At 41.8% G+C, this 22,561-nt stretch overlaps 1 protein-coding gene across 2 annotated transcripts in view; it reads left to right on the forward strand.

The window, feature by feature from the left end:
- The window catches only part of PCDH9 (protocadherin 9), a 2,276,722-nt gene that overhangs the window by 2,236,987 nt on the left and 17,174 nt on the right, over positions 1–22,561 (forward strand). The gene's annotated exons all lie outside the window — the stretch shown is intronic.

Below are 22,561 nucleotides of genomic sequence, written 5' to 3' on the forward strand. Positions count from 1 at the left end.
TTTTAATTATTCAATTTTCTATACCGTTCTCCTAAGGGAACTCAGAATGGTTTACATTAATTTATTCAGGTACTCAAGCAGAGTTTTCCCTGTCTGTCCTGGTGGACTCATAATCTATCTAATGTACCTGGGGCAATGGGGAGATTAAGTGACTTGCCCAGGGTCATAAGGAGCAGTGTGGTTTTGAACCCACAACCTCAGGGTGTTGAGGCTGTAGCTTTAACCAAGTTCAAGTTCAAGTTTATTTATTCTTAATGAATCGCCTATTTTAAATTACTAGGCGATGTACAATACAATTAAACATACAATTAAAACATAGGTGGTAATATATAAACTAACTTTTGTTATACATTAAAAATTAACATACAAGAATACATACATAATAAGAAAATATTAGTTTTGGGTGAAAAACATACATGAGTAGTGAGGATAGATAGGGGAGAAATTACAATGTTTAGACAGGAAAGAAAGAATTACAAAAATGGGAAAAACAAATGGGAGGGAAGTATAAGCTTGCCGGTAATAAAAAAGGGATAAAATATTAAGAATCATAGGCATCTTTAAAAAAAAATGTTTTTAGTGTTTTTTTAAATACGGTTAAATCTTTTAATTCTCTAATGTGCTGAGGTAAGAGATTCCAAGATTGAGGGGCCATAATGGAGAACATGTCGTTTCGTCTGGTACCGATAACCTTCAATGAGGGGACCGAAAGGAGGTTAGAAGAGGTGGAGCGGAGTGATCGTGTAGTATTATAGGGGATTAACCATCTATTGACAAATTGTGGCTCATTAAAATTTATGGTTTTAAAAACTAAGAGTAATAATTTAAATGTAATGCGATGACTTATCGGGAGCCAATGAGATTTGATTAGCAGGGGAGTGACATGGTCGTATTTTTTAGCGTTATAAATTAGTTTCACAGCCGTATTCTGAATTAATTGCAGCCTTCTTTTTTTCTTTTTGTGTGATGTTAATGAGAAGGGAATTACAGTAGTCTAGTTTGGAGATTATTAAAGAATGGATAAGAATATTAATGGATTCGGGCTGTAAGAACTTAGAAAGTGAACGGATTAGACGTAATTTATAAAAACATGTTTTAACGGTATTACTAATATGATCTCCCAGTAGGCTATGATGATGTCATAGCAAAAAAAAACTTTAAAAAGAAAAGAAAAGCTTTTGCTGAAAGTAATCAACCTTTCCAAATGAGTAGGGATACCAGACTTAACACAAACTACACCTCCTCAGACACAATGAAGGAGTTTTCTTTGGGGGACAATTTCTTCAAATAGGCTTGTTGTACACATAAAATAACAGGAATGAACCTCACTCCTAAGCCAGGATATATGGCATATGATCTCTGCCTCACAGATATAGGGCTCCTTTTATCAAACCGCAGTAGAGCTTTTTGCTGCTGGCTGCAGAGAATAATGCCCCAACGTTCATTCAATTCCTATGAGTGTTTGAGCATATACCTCGCCGGGCTGTGGTGAAAAGTTCTACTGTGGTTTGATAAAAGAAGCCCTTACTATTAATGACTGCATTTTCTTTCTCGAAGGGAGAGTAGATGTCATAGATAAGCAGATTAGATAGGCCATATGGTCTTTATCTGCCTTTATTTTTTGTGACAGGTCAAAAGCGCGCGATGACAAAGTCACACCGACAACCCAGCGCAGACAACTGAGCACAAGGCGGAAGCGCGCCGAAGTAAAACAGTATTTTAAAGGGCTCCGACAGGGGGTGTGTGGGGAAACCCCCCACTTTACTTAACAGAGATCGCGCCGGCGTTGTGGGGGGTTGGGGGGTTTGTAACCCCCCACATTATACTGAAAACTTTACTTTTTCCCTAAAAAGAGGGAAAAGTTAAATTTCCAGTAAATGAGGGGGGTTACAACCCCCAAACCCCCCACAACGCCGGCGTGATCTCTATTAGGTAAAGTGGGGGGGTTCCCCACCAACACCCCCCGTCGGAGCCCCTTAAAATACTGTTTTTCTTCGGCGCGCTTCTGCCTTGCGCTCAGTTGTCTGCGCGCCTTTGTCATCATGCACTTTTGACTATGAACCTTATTTTTCTCTGTTTTTTTAAATTTTTTAAATACAGATTCATAAATTGTCTCCCCACTGTCTATAAGCTCTTGTCTGCAACTTATGCCAACAGATTATATGATCCTATCAACTCAAACATTGCCCTTCTTCTCTACTGCCATGGTGTTATAGAAACAAAAACATGACAGCAGATAAAGGCCAAATGGCCCATCTAGTCTGCCCATCCGCAGTAACCATTATCTCTTTCTCTCTCTGAAAGATCCCATGTACCTATCCCAGGCCCTCTTGAATTCAGACACAGTCTTTGTCTCCACTACCTCTTCAAGGAGGTGCATACAGAATCAAATCATTAATGCTGTATAAGGTAATCATAGTCAGTGTTAAGAAAAACAGAATCATAATATAAAATGAATCCTCTGTAATAAAACCCTAAGCACGCATGCGCACTTACAATGCCGTGATCCCTGAGAGCATGATGTGTGACTCCGTAGCCATGTTTGATTTGCGGCGTGTGCAGTGGCTTGCGGCACGTGCGGCAGTTTGAGCGGTGGCAAGAGCAATGGCAGGAGGGTGTCCTTCGGCCTGGACGAAGTGGACAGGGTGCGAACGCTGCGACGTGTCCGGCTGCTACCGCTGCACAGGGAAGTGGAGGGGGAGAGGGAAAAGCAGCTGCTTTTGGGGGAGGGGTGTGCTGTGGGGTAGGCAGCAATCTTGGTTTGCTTGGGGGGTGGCCCAGAGAGAGACACAGACAGAAAGAATGACAAACAGACAGGGGGCCAGAAAAACAGACAGACAGACAGTGGCCAAGGAGCGAGAAAGAAAGACAGACAGATAGGGGGCCAGGGAGAGACATACACAGAAAGAATTACAGACAGACAGGGGGCCAGAAAGACAGACAAATAGGCAGTGGCCAAAGAGAGAGAGACAAAGAAAAAAAGACAGACAGCAGCCAAGGAGAGAGAGAGAGAGACAGAAAGAAAGAAAGACAGATAGACAGTCGCTAAGGAGACAGAAAGAAAGACAAATAGATACATCTATTCTAGCACCCATTAATGTAATGGGCTTAAAGACTAGTTGTCCATAAAAAGCTTTTGATCCAAGTTTCCCGAGTTTTATTAAAATTTAATATACCGCTTAAAATAACTGACTAAGGGGGGCGCTAGAGAGCCCGAACAAGATGGAGGCTTAGGGCTTGAGCTCCCGTCACCGGCTCCATTATTTCTACTCCACTCGTTTCCCAGCTCACTTGCTCACGCTGAATTCTGCAGCAGAGATGCCTGCCCCGAAGCAGGGCAAAATTGAGGCTGCATTTGCAGGTACGTCGGGTACTAAAAGACAAAAACCGGACCTGCCGTCTCCAGTTAAGGGAGAAGCGCTGCGGCCACGTGTAGACCCGGACCTAACGATATCGGACCAGCTACAGTTTATATCTAATATGCTATCGGAAAGCAAGGATGATATAAAGGATATCAAACACGAAATACAATCACTTACCGAAAAAATGTCAGCCATGGACTCTAAGCTGGCGCTTTTGGAGCGCAAATGCCTGGCTATAGATGATCTTGCCTCAAATCAATCCATGGACCGGAAGGCCCTGCACACCCTGGAGGATCAGCTCAATGATCTTGGTAACCACAGCCGTCGAAATAATTTACGAATTACTGGTCTCCATGAAGGGATCGAAGGTTCTGCAGCCTGTACGTTTTTTGAAGAATGGCTTCCCAAAGTTCTTTCACTAAAATTTGATCGGCCACTCGAGGTGGAGCGGGCCCACAGAGTACCAGCTAAATCACCGACTGGGTCCCAGAAGGCGTGGCCAGTGCTGATGAAATTGCTCCGCTTCCAGCATGTGGCCCAGATTCTTGACAAAATGAGATCCATACGGAAGATTGAATGGCAGGGTCAAATAATTTATATTTCGGCTGATTACACCAAAGCTACCGCTGAGAAGCGCCGCCAATTTTTGGCTTTGCGCCCCCGCCTGCGTGCACTTGAGGCACGTTTTGGTCTTCTTTCGCCGGCAAGATTTAAAATCACCTACAATAATCGCACCAAAACATATTCTGACCCAGCGGATGTGGATCGTTTCCTAAAAGAGCAAGAGGAACTGCAGCGAATGGACACTTGATTATTTACAAGTCTGCACGGCTGGTTTTCTATTAAGCTTGAGCAGCCTTACTAACTAATTGCGCATTATAATTTAGCTCTTTTTAGGGCTAATTGTGGAGTAGTTTCTCATTATATTTGTTTTCTTCAATTGACTTGTTTTGGGGTCGGTGGGGGGGGGTATGGCCTCGAGCCTCCATGTTGTGGTGCCTCTTCCCCTCCATAGGCCCATGGGGCGCCTTTTTAGCGGGTTGGTTACAAGGCACCTGTCTTGTGGGAGGGAGGGAGTTGGAATATATGTAGGGAGGGAGGGGGGGGTGTATGACTGTGTGTGTGCATGTCTTTTACTTTTTGTTTTCTATGCAGATCTTGGTAATCACGACCTCTCAATGTGCTCTCAAAGCGATGCGTTTCAGAATACGGTGCTATACTGTCTCTCACTATGTCTTTAACAGATATTAGCCCATAGATGGCTTCATGTAAAGTGCTATCATTGAACATTAGAGGTTTAAATCACCCCATTAAAAGAAAGAAGGCATTACTATACTGTAAACATCACTCAGCTCAGGTAGTCTTTTTGCAAGAAACTAAATTGAACTCCATTGAATCAGCTAAACTAAAGAGAGATTGGGTCTCACATTGTTTTTTCTCTCCAGCAGTCTCATCTAAGGGAGGGGTGGCCATCTTACTATCCAAACGCCTTATTATACTGTTTTACATTCATCCCATGATTCTCAAGGGCGTTGGGTAACAGTAACTTTAGACATTAATTCTCGCTGATACACTTTTTTTCACGGTTTATGGCCCCAATAACCCATCTACTGATTTCTTTAAAGACCTAGCCAAAGAACTAGCCTCCACATCCACTGATTACTACATTATGGGGGGAGATTGGAATCTGGTTCTTGATGCCCACCTCGATCGCAGATCACAGTCATCGTATCGCACTCCTCCTACGCTCCCGATACTACAGCATATCTCCCAGACCTACAGTCTGGTTGATGCCTGGAGACTTTTTCACCCTAAGGACCTTGAATTTACTTTTTGGTCCGCTCCCCATGCATCTGCAATGAGATTGGATTACTTCTTGCTGTCACAATCCCTCCTGCAGTTTATAAGCTCAACTTCTATTATTGCATGTCCTCTCTCAGACCATTCAGCGATTCTACTTTCCTTTACATTTCCTACTTCATCCTCTCCCACCTCCTCCTGGCGTTTAAATACTGCTTTACTAACGGACGAAGCATTTCTTCATCAAGTTGAAGAATGGACTGTGGAATATTTTTTACATAACAATACCCAGGAGTTGAAATATCATACAATATGGGACGCTTATAAAGCGTACTTACGAGGCAGAATCATAGCATACTCAGCCCACCTGTCTAAAAATCGTAAACGTGAGCTCACTATTCTTGATGCCCAAATTAAATCTCTTGAACTAACCTACCATATTTCTCCTACCTCTCCCGTTTTAATGCAGATCCGTAAACTTAAATTCCAATACAACTCCATTCTGTCAGAACGGGCTGGTGTCCAATTGATACATGAGGGGGCGTTATACTTTGAACATCGCAACAAGGCAGGGACAATGCTGGCAAATTATCTTAAACATAAGAAACGAGCGGGACATATCAAAACCCTTAAACCGGCAGACTCCCTGATCACGGATCCGAATGCTATCGCTGCCCATTTTAAATCCTTCTATGAACGCCTTTATGCATCAGGAGTTAGCCCTTTGCGGGAGGATTTTGATAACTTTTTCAAAGAAATGACTCCCCCCCACACTTCCTCCTCAAATGATAGAGAATCTCAATAAACCCCTCTCTGAATTGGAAATAGGATTGGCCATTGGGGGTTTGAAATCAGGAAAAGCGCCGGGAGGAGATGGACTTCCCTTAGGTTTTTATAAAACTTTTCAAAAGACACTCATTCCTCATTTATTCACCTTATATACAGCGTTCTTACAGCAGGGAACTAGTGATGGCACCTTTGTGGAGGCGGATATTGTGGTCTTCCCCAAGCCAGGGCGGGATCCGCTACATCCTAAAAATTATAGACCCATATCCCTACTCAATTATGATTGCAAAATATACGCAAAACTTCTTGCGGATAGACTAGCTCAGGCTCTTCCTTTACTTATTCATCCTACTCAATGCGGATTTGTGAAGGGTCGTTTGACTGCTGATAACTCTAGGGTATTCTGTCATGTGTTACAAGCCGCAAGAGATATCTCCACTCCGGCTTGCGTAATGTCCTTAGACGCAGAAAAAGCCTTTGATTATGTGGAGTGGAGATATCTTTTCTACACTCTGAAATGGTACCAACTGGGAGATGTTTTTCATGATATGGTTCGCCTCTTATATGCGAGTCCCAGGGCCAGATTGAATGTGGAGGGGTATATGTCCCCCTATTTTTCCCTATCTCGTGGCACTAGGCAGGGATGCCCGTTGTCGCCGCTCCTGTTCAATCTGGCCCTCGAACCTTTATTACGCAAACTTGACTCTGACCCCAAAATTGCAGGTATACGGGTGGGACCAACAGAGGTACGACTCTCGGCTTTTGCCGATGACGTGCTTCTGTATGTTTCTAATCCGATGGACACCCTCCCGAACATTCTCGACCTTCTCTCCAGGTTTGGTCGCCTTTCTGGCTATTCCATCAATTGGGATAAGACTGAAGTTTTACCCCTGAATATGCACTGCACACAGGCAATGGTTGCTCCATATGGTCTTACTTGGTGCACCACGTCTCTTAAGTATTTGGGCATATATTTCTGCAGCACTTGGCAGGATACAGTAGATATAAATGTTAAGCTCCTCATATCCAAGCTTCAATCATTATGTGACCAATGGTCTCCGTTGTACTTGACGTGGTGGGGTAGATTGGAGACCATTCGTATGATGATTACACCTCAAATTCTCTATGTACTTCAAATGTTGCCCTTGCCTCTTCCACATACACTATTTAAACGAATTGATAAGATCTTAACAAAATTTTTGTGGTCTGGGAAGCCCCCTCGTATTGCCTTATCTACCCTTAAAAGACCGTGGTATCTAGGAGGGGTTAACTTTCCGCAATACTCATGCTACTCCTCTGCTGCCACCTTACGGGGTGCGAGCAAATGGTTTTTGCCTTTATCCAATACATATTTGCCCTACTGGTGTACATTGGAGCGTGCATTGGCATTGCCTTATGATTTAGACATTGCCTGTTACTCTACCACTATCCCTTGCTTTCGTAAATGGGAGGTGTTGCAGACCACTCAAAGAGTGATACTCCGTCTAGGTCGTACCTTGCAGCATCCCGTGTTTACTTCTGTACACTCTCCCATTTGGGGTAACCCCAATATTACTGTGGGATCTCGCATGATACATTGGTCTGTATGGATAACAAGTGGTATATGGTATGTTAGAGATATTTTGTCTGCTCATGCTTTATTGACATTTGACCAGCTGCGTAAAAAATATAACTTACCTTCCAACCAGGCTTACCATTACCTCCAATTATGCCATAGCTTATGTGCGGCTTTTGGCCCCACATTGGAACACTTGTCTAAAGTACCTATATCTTTGACCAACATGTTAACTATCTGGAGTACGAAACCGCATGTGATGTCCAAGATTTATGGTGTTCTACAGAATACAGATTCGGATGATTTGCTTCCTGTACAAAGATCGTGGGCTCTTGATCTTGCTTGTGAGATAACTGACCAGCAATGGTATCAGACATGGTGCTACAGTAATCGACCATTGCATTCCGCTTCCCTCAGACAATCACTATTATTTATACTCCACAAATCGATCTGGACACCAGTTAAACAACAACGTGTCTCCAAGTCATCTTCTAATAACTGTTGGAGATGTGAGTCAAAGCTGGGTACCTTCCAACATATGCTCTTTGATTGTTCCTCTGTTTATACTTTTTGGACTGAAGTGAGAGACATAATTTGCCAAGTCGTTCCATTCTCATCAAAAATGACTTATTGTCTGGTTATTCTGCGATCCGCTAGCCTAGACCCACCACTTTCTCAACATCAATCTATATTATTTGACATACTTATGGGCCTGGCTCTTAGAACTGTGCTATTTCATTGGAAGAAGCAGAATACCATACCTACATCTCAGTGGTGGAATTTGGTGCTTATGTGTTATAAATATGAATTCAGATTAGCTGAATGCAGGGGCTCCATGGGGGCCTTCCATCGTATCTGGGACCCACTACAACATTATTGTGATAATAATTCTTGACTGTATATGGTCCCGCTATTACTTTAATTTATCTTTGTGTTCTGGCACCTTATGACACTGTATGCATCGCTACTGCTCCTTGATATTGTATTCTGGATGCCTAGATCTGCTGATTATCTTTTTGTTGTTTTTCCGTTATTTTATATATTCTGTTACTATATATATTTTGTTTAGTTTTGTTTTGCTGATTTTCTCAATAAAACGTTTGACTTTAAAATAACTGACTAAGCGGTGTTGGAGGAATATGACGAAGACAAAAACATTACAAACCATAGAGCAACAGATGGAAAGGAGGGCTGAACTATAATTGAAATAGGAAAGAAGAACGATGATGGACATCACAATCCTAGATAATAATTGACTTGATCAAAATAAACCCTGGATTAAATGAGGACATCGAGTTCTCCACATATATGAGACAACCCCACACTCTGAAGAATGAACAGTTTGAAATTCCTAAGATCAAAACTCCAGTGAGGAATACTTCATGAAGCCTTATCGTGACCACTTTTGTTTTCTTGGCACTTAGGGCCCCGTTTAAAAGCTACAGTTTTAGATGCTGCTATGGTAAATGCCCCCAAATCCCATTCAGTTCCTATGGGCATTTACCGCAGCAGCATCATTGCAGCTTTGTAAAAGGGGACCCTAATCCATGTAATACTTTTACTAACTCCTTGGACTATGAAATTAATCTAAACTCTAAAGAAAAATGCATGAGTACATAAGCTTTTCAATACTAGGACAGACTGATGGTCCATCAAGCCCAGTATCTTGTTCCCCAAAATGGCCAATGTGGGTCCCAAAAGAATAAATATATTTCATGCTTATTATCCCATTATTTCCCCTAATCCACCTTGATAACAGTGCATGGACTTTTCTTCCAGGACCATGTCCAAACCCTTTTTAAACCCCACTACTCTAATGGTTTATACCACACTTCTGGAATGAATTACAGAGCTTAATTATGTATTGGGAGGAAAATATTTTCTCTGATTTGTTCTAAATGTACTACTTAGTAATTCCATTTCATTTCTCCTAGTCCTTGTATTTTGGAAAAAGTAAAGAAGCAATTTACAGCTACCCATTCCACTCCATTCATTATTTTAAAGATCTCTATCATATCTCCAAATTAACTGTCTCTTTGTTAACCTGAAAAGTCTTAATCCCTTTTGCCTTTTATCATAGGGGAGTCATTCCATTTTGGTTACCCTTTTCCATTGCCAGAGAATGTGGTAAAATCAGTTAGCTTAGCAGGGTTTAAAAAAGGGTTTAGATACTTTCCTAAAAGAGAATTCCATAAGCCATTATTGAGATGGATTAGGGAAATCTAACCCAATCCAGTATTTATGAGTCACACTATACCTAATTAGGTTCAAGATGACTTATAATATAAGAAGTTATGGAATGTATAAACTACATTATATTATAGCAGTTTGAAGAGAATCAAAATCCACTACTTATTCCTAGGATAAGCAGCATGAAATTAGTTTTACTACTTGCAATCTAGCTAGATACTTGGGACCTGGGTTAGCCTGGGACCTGGGTCCTGGGTTAGCCTTGGGACCTGGGTTGAAAACAGGATACTGGGCTTGATGGACCTTCAGTCTGTCCCAGTATGTCAATTCTTATGAATATCTTTTTTGAGATGCAGTGACTAGAATTGCACAAAATATTTCAGGTGTGGACACATCATGGAACGACAAAGAAAAATGACGAGGTTATGTTAAGAAAAGTAGACATCTACTTTTTTAAAATATAATACAAGCAAACTAGTTAAGTAAACATGTTCATATTGTTATGCATGAGCACATGCCATAAAACTGGTGTTAAAGCTTACACCTAGATTGGGGAAGTATGCATGTAAATTATAGCATTCTATAATTTATACACATAAATGTGCACTACACTCAAACTCCACCCTGCAAAGTATACGCCATTGAAGATAGGAATATATTTACAGAATAGCACCATTTAGAATTATTGCCATTTATTTGCATGTTCACATATGCATGTAAATAACTAGCATACTAGTATTTATGTGCATACTTGCTACCTAAATCTGTGTGGCTCCATATGGAATTACCCCCTTATCCCAAATTGTATAACGAACGCTAAAAATTGTGTACACAATTTGGTTGCATACTTCAATTGTGCGCATAACTTAATTGAATAAGAATCCAATTAGCACCAATAATTATCTTCTTAACAACCAATGATTGATACTAATTAAAATCAATTACATGCTACTCATGTAAATTTAGAGGTGGGATACTCGCCTAAAATTTACATGGGGGCATGGAAATGAGCAGGTCATGGGCAGATCAGGAGCATTCCTTTCAGTACCGTGCTTAATTATAAAATACAGGCATCTGTGCCTAAATTTAGTTTAGTATAGTTTTATTTGGTTTGTTAGTTTTATATCCTGTCCTCCCAAAAAGCTCAGAATGGGTTACCAGTTAACATACATAGTATCAAACATACTGGGGAAGAGACATAGGGTTCCTTTTACAAAGGTGCACTAGCAGTTTTAACGCACCCGCTAGCTGCTACCGCCTCCTTTTAAGCAGGCGGTAATTTTTCAGCTAGCACGTGCTGTAGTGCGCGCTAATCTGGTGCGTGCACTAAAAACGCTAGCGCACCTTTGTAAAAGGAACCCATAGTGTCAACATACTGGAGGAGAAATAATTAATATACTGGGGGGGAGGGGGGTGTAACAGTTAACATATTGGTATCAACTAGAGCAGTACTCTCAAAATGGCACGCCAGGTACTAATTTGAGGCCTTCGGTATTATAAAGAATGATTCTTTATGGAAAACATGTGCCTTAAGCGTCCGGCGGTCACGGTAACCTCATGCAAGTGCTTTCCTGCGTCTATACACAATTGTGAGGTGGAGTGGAGAGGACAATCACGTACAGACGCAGGAAAGAACTTGTGTGAGGATACAGCAGTGAGGCGGGCAACTTTCCAGAACGTAAGGTAACCATTGGAGGCAGTGCAGCTTATGTGTGTATACGGTGCTGGAGGAGGTGAGAGCTGAAGGTGGTTGGGAATGCTTACTTAAGGCACAAGTTTTCCATACCGAGAGCCTCAAAATAGTTGGTCCAAAATCTTGTCTCTTGCCGTTGATCATTTTTAGCTTTTCACATTCTGCATGTTGTACTACTTTCAGCTCTGTATAGTTGAAATTATCAGAAGCAATTAAGGAAAAAATTTTAAACTATAACGAGTTTTACCTCATGCAAAGTTGTCATTTGTTTAATAAGACATTAACTATTTTTTTCTGCAGCCCTCCAAGTACCTACAAATCCAAAATGTGGCCCTGCAAAGGGTTTAATGAGTTTGAGACCGCTGAACTAGAGGGTACAAGTTAACATGCATAGAATGATACATACTCCCTGCCTCCTCCATCCTACTACTACTACTTACAATTTCTATCACTCTACTACACATATGCAGCGCTGTACATCAAAACATAGAAGAGACAGTCCCTGCTCAACAAGACATTTAAGTACAGGCATTTGAACCACATTTTCCTTGGTGCAAATGGTCATGCCTAAGTTTACGGGTCCTTTTACTAAGATGGAGTAGCCAATTTAGCGCGTGCTAAATGCTAATGTGTCCTTAGACTATAATGTTGTAAAAGAGGGGCTTAGTCATTATTTCCGGGCATAAGCGTTGTTCTATAAACCGTGCCTAACTTTAAGCACAGCTTATAGAATATCATTTTTTAAGCACCAATTTTTTTGGGGTGCTATATATAGAATTTATCCCTGTTTGTTGATGACTTGAATCTCTAGTTCTAGTGACAAACTATTAATGTTAACAACTTTCTGCTATGAAATGCTTCCCAGATGACGTTAAAATGACAGGTCTGCATAAATGTGTTAAGACAACCTTCCTTAAAGGTTTCTCAATGTTGAGAGAGGAGTTGCTTAAGTACCCACTATACCAGGGGTAGGGAACTCCGGTCCTCAAGAGCCGTATTCCAGTCGGGTTTTCAGGATTTCCCCAATGAATATGCATTGAAAGCAGTGCATGCAAATAGATCTCATGCATATTCATTGGGGAAATCCTGAAAACCCGACTGGAATACGAGGATCGGAGTTCCCTACCCTGCACTATACCAATGTAACTTTCAGTACTATTGTTTCAAATAGTGCAGTATTTCAGGGTCATAATTTTAATAATCTCACATTTGTTCAAATCTGTCCAAGTCTTAGTCAATTAATTTATATTGATTGTTTTAAAGTGGGCAATGTTAGATTTTACAGGTAAGTTCTGGTTTCGCTTAAACGTGAATTAAATTCACATTGTTATTTTATGTTGAAAGCTACACAAAGAGGTTTGACAATTATACAGTAGTTTATCTTCTCTTACCTTTTTTACTAGGAGCCACTGAAAGTTCTCAGCCCAACCAACAGTCTCCATCAGTCTCCATCAAAGCCTATACACATAGAGGGGCATAATTGAAAGTGTGCCTAAGTCTGAGATTGCAAAATGTCCACAAACCCAGTAGGAAAAATTTCCCCCCATAACACACCTCCCAACATGCCTCTTTGATCTCTGGATGCACAACAGCATAGAAGTGCTGTTGCACATTCAGAAAGTTGGTTTTGATTATCGGAACCTGGATGTCCCTGCTATTAGGATGTCCATGTGCTGACTTAGACTGTTTTTTGGACATTTTAAAGTTTTGATTATGAGCCCCTTAGTCTAGTGATTTTCCCCCATTTTCATTCCATCAGAAAAATATGGAATGAAAAAAGTGGAAAATCAATGGGCTAACCCCCCTTTTACTAAGCCATGGTAGAGGTTTCTACCATGGCCTGGAGCGCTAAATGCTCTGTCGCTCATAGAATTACCATGAGTATCAGAGCAGCATCGGAGCAACCTCTACTACAGCTTAGTAAAAGAGGGCTAAGTATAGAGCCCTCAATGGAGACTGCTCCAACTATTTTGGTTGGACTGAACTTTTCAGCGGTTCCTCATACGCCAATTTAGTTGGTATACTATGCAAACCTTTTAGAGATGCTAATGGACAGACATTTTATGAGCAGCTTACATTCTCACTAATGCAAATGGAGCCTTGGCAGCCTAGGAAACAAAGCCCACCACTTGCCTTGCCCAACCCCTTTCTCCCTCCTATTGGCTCCTCTACTCCTTCCTGTCTGCCCTGACCTGTGAGGCCCCTCCTTTTGTGGCAGGCCTCACAAGTTGCTCCAGCCTTCTGCTTTCAGTGAAACCAGAAGAACTTTGCTGATGAGACATCTTGGATGTACTCCAGCTATTTACAATCAACCTTTGTCATGAAAGGGTGCTTTACTATTGGAGGTGACATTCTTTGGATTGGAATTAAGTTGAAATGAATATATTGTGAATATAAAAAAAGTTAAAACATATCAGAGAATAAAACAGTGCCCAAAAGTTCTTATGAAATTTCATATTCTCTCTGCCGATCTGCACAGGAAAAGGGCACAATCATGTGCAAAGCTAGAGCGGTCTGTAAAATATAAGGGGTTCAATCAACCAACCCCCATCTGTCAAAATCTTTGTGCACTGTTGAATGCCATATATTGGTTCTTGAGTTGTTAATATATTGAACTTAGCAATTTTACAGTTTAGTAGAGTACAACGCTGACTTTCAAAGCATGGTGTATATGAAGCATTTCCATTCTGTCTTTCTATTGCATTACAAGAGAGCAAATGATAATGACAGGTTTTTATTATTTTTTAAGTTGCTACTTTACAAAAATCTTTGTGATCTTTCTCTCCTTTCTTTCTATATTTCTGCTATCTACCTTCCTACCTTCTCTCAGAGGTAATTTCTCCATCATGGTATTAATTTGCAACCATGAGTTTGCAAATACCATGATAGTAATAATCCTTGCTTCTATGATAAAGTTTATGGAGTATGATTTCAAAAATGTATTGCCTGCTAAGTTAATGCTCGCCATAGAACCTCCATTCTACCAAAGAGGGCTTCCTTCTGAAGTTCCAAGGATGTGTCTATAAATTGATTTTAATCAAACATACGAGCAAACACATTTATCCCATCATTCTTGCCACTTTCTGAAGTGGTTCTGGAAGTTCTCTTTCATGAGTGTCTTTACTTATTTTGTTATGGCTGCCTCAATGTCCAGAATTGATTCAAAATACTTACCTTTCATGATCATTTGACTTTGGGGAAGAGGCAGAAGTCGCACAGTGCTAGATCCAATGATTAAGGTGAATGAAGATGTGTGACATGGAGCATGAAACCCTTTGGAAAAAGGAAAAAACTGCAGGAATGGTGTACAAGATGCCAAGTCTTTAATGAACACACATTAAAAATAAACATAAAACAGTTTGCATCCAAAAACGTTAGAGAATCCGGACCCGACATGGTCCATGTTTTGAAGAAACACTCCTTCCTCAGGGGTCCCAAAAAGTATGTCATGTACCGGGGAACCTTATGGCTAACAACTGGAGACAGCGATGTCTTAAAAAGCAAAACAAGCTGAATGAGCTTCTTCGCAGTGTGGGTGCAAAGGCAAAAGTGCACCCACACTGCAAAGAAGCTCACCCAGCTTGTTTTTTTTTTTTAAAGACATTGCTGCTAGAGAATGACACGGTGAAAAAATTGGTCCCCGTCACCGCCCCGTCCCCATCTCACCATCCCCGTCACCGCCCCGTCCCCGTCTCACCATCCCCGTCACCGCCCCGTCCCCGTCTCACCATCCTCTTCACCGCCCCGTCACCGCCACTGCCACCCCATTCACCGCCCCGTCACCGCCACTGCAATCCCATTCACTTTTCTTTATTTACGTATAAAGGAAACATTCTTTAAAACTTTAAAACTTAGTTAAATATTAGTTAATAACTATACAAAAACAAAACACGCAGAGAAAAAATTAATTAATAAAAATTCTCAAAACTGACACATTTTGATCACTAAATTTAAAATAGTTATTTTTCATACAGTTTTTCAATCACTAATCTTCCACCACCCCTGGGGCTAGCAATGCAAAAACAAACACGACATGTACTTTAAATGCTGCCGTGATTAGCATAGTGACAGCGGCTACGGCTGCAAGTCTCCCCTCCCCCCAGCGATCACGGCAGGAGGGCACCCAACCCCTCCTGTAGACCCCCCCAACGGCCCTCCCGACAATCGCAGCAGAAGGGTACCCAACCCCTCCTGCCGGTCCTCCCAATGGCCTCCCCTAAGATCGCCTGCAGGAGGGTACCCAACCCCTCCTGCTGGACCCCCCACCCCGGAACCCCCTTAGTCTTACTTTCCAAGTTGGACCGGACGGCTCCTCACACGTATGGCCAGCAGGCTTGCCTCCGTCCAAATGAGGCGGGCCCGCCCCTACCCTGCCCAACCCACAGGATCCTAGGGCCTGATTGGTCTAGGCACCTAAAGCCACTCCCGCTATAGGAGGGGCCTTAGGTGCTTGGGCCAATCAGGCCCTAGGATCCTGTGGGTTAGGCAGGGGAGGGGAGGGGAGGGGCAGGCCCGCCTCATTTGGACGGAGGCAGGCCTGCTGGCCAGACGAGCGAGGAGCTGTCCGGTCCAACTTGGAAAGTAAGACTAAGGGGGTTCCGGGGTGGGAGGGTTCGTTGGGGGGGGGTCCAGCAGGAGGGGTTGGGTACCCTCCTGCCGGCGATCTTAGGGGAGGCAGGGGAGGGGAGGGGAGGGGCGGGCCCGCCTCATTTGGACGGAGGCAGGCCTGCTGGCCAGACGAGCGAGGAGCTGTCCGGTCCAACTTGGAAAGTAAGACTAAGGGGGTTCCGGGGTGGGAGGGTTCGTTGGGGGGGGGTCCAGCAGGAGGGGTTGGGTACCCTCCTGCCGGAGATCTTAGGGGAGGCCATTGGGAGGACCGGCAGGAGGGGTTGGGTACCCTTCTGCTGCGATTGGCAGGAAGGGTTGATCTGACAAATGAGGAGCACGGTGAAACACAGGTAAATAGCGGTTCCTAGAAGGGGGTACATTGGCCCGCGGGGACAAACCTGTTCACCGTTTCCGCGGTCGGTGAATGGCCTTGTCCCCGTCACCGCAGCGACTGCTAGTTTTCTTCCCCGTTTTCGGCGGTGACCCGCGGCTTAAATGCGGTGGCCGCGGGTAAACCGTCACCGTGTCATTCTCTAATTGCTGCCTCCAGTTGTTATCCATAAGGTTCTCCAGTACATGACACACTTTTTTGGAATTCTGAGGAAGGAGTGTTTCTTTGAAACATGGACCGTATTGGGTCTGGGTTCTCTAACCTTTTTGGATACAAACTGTTTTATGTTCATTTTTAATGTGTGTTCATTAAAGATTTGGCATCTTGTACACCATTCCTGCAGTTTTTTCCTTTGTTCCTTGTTCGACATATCACTGCAGTTTTGTTGGATTTTTAATTTGTGTTTGCCTTTCGGATAAAACCCTCTGTCCATTTCTCAGGTCACATTCACTCATCTCATGTTCAAATCCGTTGTCAAAATGGAATAATAAGAGATGTTCCTCACCTGTTTGATCAAATCATTTTGTTTACTCTTTCAACATTCTCTTGGGTTTTTGGTATTGAAGAACATCCCAATCTCTCCTCATCTTCAACCGATTCACTACAGCATCACCATAAACTAATTTCAACATTTAGTGTGTTTCTTTAGCACTTTTTTGTAGTTTGAAACACAATTTCATGTTATTCATGATCCATGATTTATGGCACACTTTAAAAATACCTTCTCTCAATCGTAGCTCACAACTGACTGCCTGTACCAAACAAGTTGAAACTTGTCAGACACTGTTACTTACTAAGGTTTGATGTGTCGCTTCCCATACTGAAGATCCCTGCCTTTCTGTTGGATGGCTCTTGACAGCAGCTTTCACCATATTTTTTTTATCACTCGTACATGGGACCTAGTATAACGGGAAATGTTTCTATATTTTTCTGCCACATTTTCTTGATGTCTATTTGTATTTTCCTCTTTTATTTCTCTCCACACAGTGCATAGAATAATCACATGGCATTGACATGTAAACACGGGAAACCATCCCCATGTCATTTTTTAAGGATAGAGGGAAGAATCATTATGAATGAGCACAGCCACTGAACTTCAAGCCTTGCATTGAAGAATGCTGGTTCATAAGGACTGAGGTTGAGAGAGACACTAAAGCCATGGAATGGTTTCCCATGGTTATCCATGGGAACGGGTCAGGGACAAATTCTGTCTCCATGTCATTCTCTAGAGCACTAAAAGACATATACATCAGCACAAGCACAGCAAGTATACTGAATACATATGAACAACAGAAACCAAAATATTTTGTGTGTTACTAAGGAAGAAAGGTGAAGCCCAGCCATAAAAAAAATCAAAATGCAAGTTGCTGTGTGCTTTTTGTAGGTGCTGTGCTTTGCTGCAGGTCATGCTGAGGAAGCCTCGTATATAGATGAGTACATCCTGACTTACTTAATCAAACATGTCACTTGATCAGCATGAAGCAATGAGAGCCCACCAGCTCCATTTTTCAGCTGCAAAATTGGGAGCCCAAGAACAAATTAACATGCAACCACAGAATGAATAGTGTATGTGCAAGTAATAAACCATGAGACGTTGCTTTAATGTAATTCTTATTATGTTAGGTGGATTAAAAATAAAAAAAAGGAGAAAAAGAGCTTTGGAGTCTCTTCCTCTCTCATTTCTTGTAATGAGGGAGAAGTTGTCTTCATTTATTTTCCCCTGAGCCTGAACAATAATGTGTTTTGAGAATATAAAGGCTATCAAGCTGGATATAAATAAATAAAGAGTCAATGTCTCAGTTAATTTACTTTAATTCATCATAGACAGTCTTTCTGCCACTGTTTTGAAGTGACTCACTGTTTCTGAAGTTGCTGCTTAATAAATTAATTTTCTCCGTGAAAGGGTAATAATCTACTTAAATATGCCTGTTAATTCCTCCATAACTACAGTTTTAGACTTAGTTCCTCTCCTAAAGCTAAAGTGCTGGACAAAAGCCAGGAATAACTGGAAGGGATTTAGAAAGGGAAAAAGCAATTGACTTCACTTAAACTGACCCTAATTTTTTTGTTGTTGTTGTTATTCTTGGGTCAATCAACTTGCTTAAACATTGGAGAAGCACCTCAGCAGAACCATGAATGGTAGTGATGGCTGTGTGTGTGTGTGTGTGGGGGGGGGGGGAGAGGATTGGTGGTGTGCATTTCACAAGTCACATTGGCCATCAACCTGTGTATTGTTTTTTCTATCAAAAAAGGTTTTCTACTTAGTGGGAGTTTGTACAGAAAATCAAGATTTCTCAAAAATGTGTTTCTTTTTTTCCTCATACTATTTAAAGGATCTTTTTTATTCAGACTTTTTTACTTGCCTGCTTGATTTAGGCATTATAATGAGTAGAAATCGAAATTGATTGCTGCAGAAATGTTGATTTTAGCAGATGAGGATGGAAAGACAGATGCAACTTATTCCATGCACAGGAAGGCTGCACATTTGTAAGGACACAGGTTACATGTAAGCTATAAGGTCTGTCCAAACATGAATAAGAATATAAGCAAATACGAGTTGCCATACTGGGATAGACCGAAGGCCCATTAAACCCAGTATCCAACCCATATCACAAGTACCTGGCAAGATCCCAAGGAGTAAAATCAATTTTATACTGCTTATCCTAGAAATAAGCAGTGGATTTCTCCAAGTCCATCTTTATGGCAGCTTATGGACTTTTCTTTTAGGAAGTTATCAAAACCTTTTTTAAACTATGCTAAGCTAACTGTTTTACCACATTATTTAGCACTTCATACATATATACTATACTATACTAATTATATATACTATAATTAGATTGTGAGCCCACTGGAACAGAGAGGGAAAATTTTCTAATGATTGAAAATATAACCCTCATTTCTAATGTATTAGTATTGTAAACAGCTTAATACTCATGTACAAGCAGTCAGGGCATGATTAATTCTTTGAGGGCACCTAAGCACATAAGTACACTGGCCCCCCCTGGCCTTGCCCTGCTCCTGTCCTGCCCCCATTTATCTGTTTTCTTCTTTACTTCTTTATTTCCACTTGTATTTCTTTCTTTTTTTTTAATTCAAAACAAACAAAGATTAGCATACAGTTTTTCTTTTATGCCACCCCCAAACATCTCTGAACAAATTCCCCTTCCTTCCCTTCCCACCTACTTACCCAGGATTTTAACTCTGAATTCTTTTCATACGTATATAAAAGTGTTCAAATATATTGTAAAGCAGTACGGTAATACTATCTGAAATATAAGTCTATATTCATAACCAAGTTTACAACGTCTCTCAACTTCCTCACTCTATGTATGTATAAACAACCAAATTTGTAATTCCTCTAGTACGTTCCACTCCATGTATGCTAACTTGTAACGAAACAACAAGCCAAGCAGTCCACCAAAGAATCCAACATGAAACAAAAGAAGATCAGCAGACAATAAAGAAATTCAAATCAGGTTTATTCAAGGTGCTCCCAAGAACCATGCCTGATGCATTTCATCAAAAAAAAGGCTAGTTAACGCTAACAGAAAACCATGTCTTTCATACACACAGAACACAGATACACGCTCATCCAGTATGGAATAAGTAATCAAAAACTAAAAATATAAATATGTAGATAAAGGTTAAATTGAACCGCCAAGAAGCCAAATTGCATATATAGTGGAATAACACAGAAACAATGACACATAACCCCCTAAAACTGCAAAATATAAATATAGCGGATGTAAATTTGAAGAAACTGACACATTTTGATCACTATTGAAAATAAAATCATTTTTCCTACCTTTGCTGTCTGATGATTTCATGAGTCTCTGGTTGTACTTCCTTCTGACTTTGCATCCTTTCTTTCTTCTTCCTGCATGCTTCCTCTCCTCCAGACCTCACCCCAACAACATCTCTCTGTCCCTCCATGAGTCCAACTTTTTCTTCCTCTCTTCTTGCCTGCCACCTGCCACCCAACACACTCCATTCCATCCTCCAACTTTAAACTTTTTCTTCCTCTCTCCCTGTCCCCTCCCCTTTCTTTTTTCTTTCTTTCTCTCGCTCTCCCTGCCCCTTCCCTTTCTTTCTTTCTCTCTCTGCCTCCTCTTTCATTCTCTCTCCCTGCTCCTTCCTTTCTTTCAGACTTTCTTTCTTCCTGCCCCCTCCCCTTTCTTTCTCTCTCTCCGCCCAGCCCTCCACGGCCACCACCACTGCTGCTGATTTTGCTAGGCCACCGCCGTCGATTTCTCCCTGCTTCCCCAATGCAACGGGCCCAGAAGTCTTCCTGCCTGACATCAATTCTGACATTGGAGAGGAAGTTCTGGGCCAACCAGGCAGCGATTGTCTGGCCCGGAACTTCCACTCCGATGTTAGGGGGTTAGGAGGAAGGTTTTTGGGATGCCGCATCGGGGAAGCAGGGAGAAAGCAGATGACCATCGCAGCCCAAAACAGAAGGCAAGGACTTAGGGCAGCTGCTTTCCATGCTACCCCCTAACACTGGCCCTGCCTACCAATACAGCTGAGAAGGGGGAAATATGAGGAGTTCCTGCCAGCAGGGGAGGGAAAGCTGAACAGTATGGGGGAGGAGGCAAGGCAAGAGATCGCTTCTCCCCCGCAGCCAAAATTGTCCTTTTCAGAGGAGCCTCAACATGGCAGCTGTTCTCACAAGCTGCTGGCGACTGCCCCAAAGTTTTCTCTGTGCCGCAACTTCCCGTTTCCAACAGGGCAGATCGTAGCAGAGGGAAAGCTTTGGAGAAGCCACCAGCAGCTTGTGAGAACAGCTGCCATGTTAGGGCCCTTCTGAAAAGGACGATTTAGGAGTTTAACAAAGAAGTTTGGACAGCGGGCCCCCCTGCCAATTTCGGGCCCTAGGCATGTGCCTCCTGGGCCTACCCTTTAATCCGGCCCTGCAAGCAGTATATCAAATACAAGAAATCCAATCCGATGAATTCCAGAGGGAAAAAATATTTTCTCAGCTTTGTTTTAAATCTCCTACTTAGTAGTTTCATTGCATGCCCCTTAGTTCTAGTAATTTTTGGAAAGAATAACCAAGAGATTTGCAACTCTCCATTCCATTCCACTCAGTATTTTATAGACCTCTATCATATCTCCCCTGAACCAGCTCTTCTCCAGCCTGAAAAGCCCTAGCCATTTTAGCCTTTTCTCATTGGGACGTTGTCCATCCCTTTTATCATTTTTGCCACCCTTCTTTGCACTTTTCTAATTCCTCTATATCTTTTTTTAGTGGCGGCAACCAGAATTGCACATAGTACTCAAGGTAAAGCTGCACTATGGAGCAATACAAAGGCATTTTAACATTCTCACCTTTGTTTTCCATTCCTTTCCTGATAATCTTTAATGTTCTATTTACTTTTTTAGCTACTGACCCCACATAATGAGCTGAGGTCTCAACATATCCTCAATAATGACACCTAGATCCTTTTCCTGGATGGTGACTCCTAATATGGAGCTATGCATCATGAAGCTATAGTTCAAGTTCCTCTTTCCCACATGTATCATTTCATACTTGCTTACATTAAACGTCATCTGTTATTTTGATGCTCATTCTCCCAGTCTTGCAATGTTTTCTTGCAATTTTTCACAATCTTCCTAAGATTTATCAACTTTGAACAACTTATGTGTCACCAGAAAATTTAATTACCTCACCAGTTATTCCCATCTCTAGATCATTGATAAATATGTTAAAAAGCAGTGGTCCTAGCACAGACCTCTGGGGAATTCCACTATTTAAAATTACAAGAGGGCTATGAAGAAATAATACAGGACAAGAAATACAAAGTAATGGAGAAACAGAGGAAAAGAACCCCATCAGGGAGGAAACCCTCCTCTAACTAGAGAGGGCTGGGTAACTAAACAGGCATAAAATCTCCGTGGCAATGTAACTAACAGTTCTCTTAAATCTTTAGAGGAAAGAAATTTGAACTTATTTTTATGGCATGTGGCGAAAAAGCTCTCAGTCCAAGCTGATGATGGTCAGCATTTCTCCTCACAGCTGCGTCAGGGCACCAAAAGGACTGAGCCTGAAAGAAATATCAAAGTCATCAAATCTTCCAGCATAAGTAGTAAAACTTTCTAAATATATATAGTCAAACCTAGTAACTGAACTTGTGATTAGCATAAAACATGCTCAAAAATGCCCAACACAAAGCAGG

This window comes from Geotrypetes seraphini, chromosome 6, assembly GCF_902459505.1.
Source record: "Geotrypetes seraphini chromosome 6, aGeoSer1.1, whole genome shotgun sequence".
Lineage (NCBI taxonomy): Eukaryota > Metazoa > Chordata > Amphibia > Gymnophiona > Dermophiidae > Geotrypetes > Geotrypetes seraphini.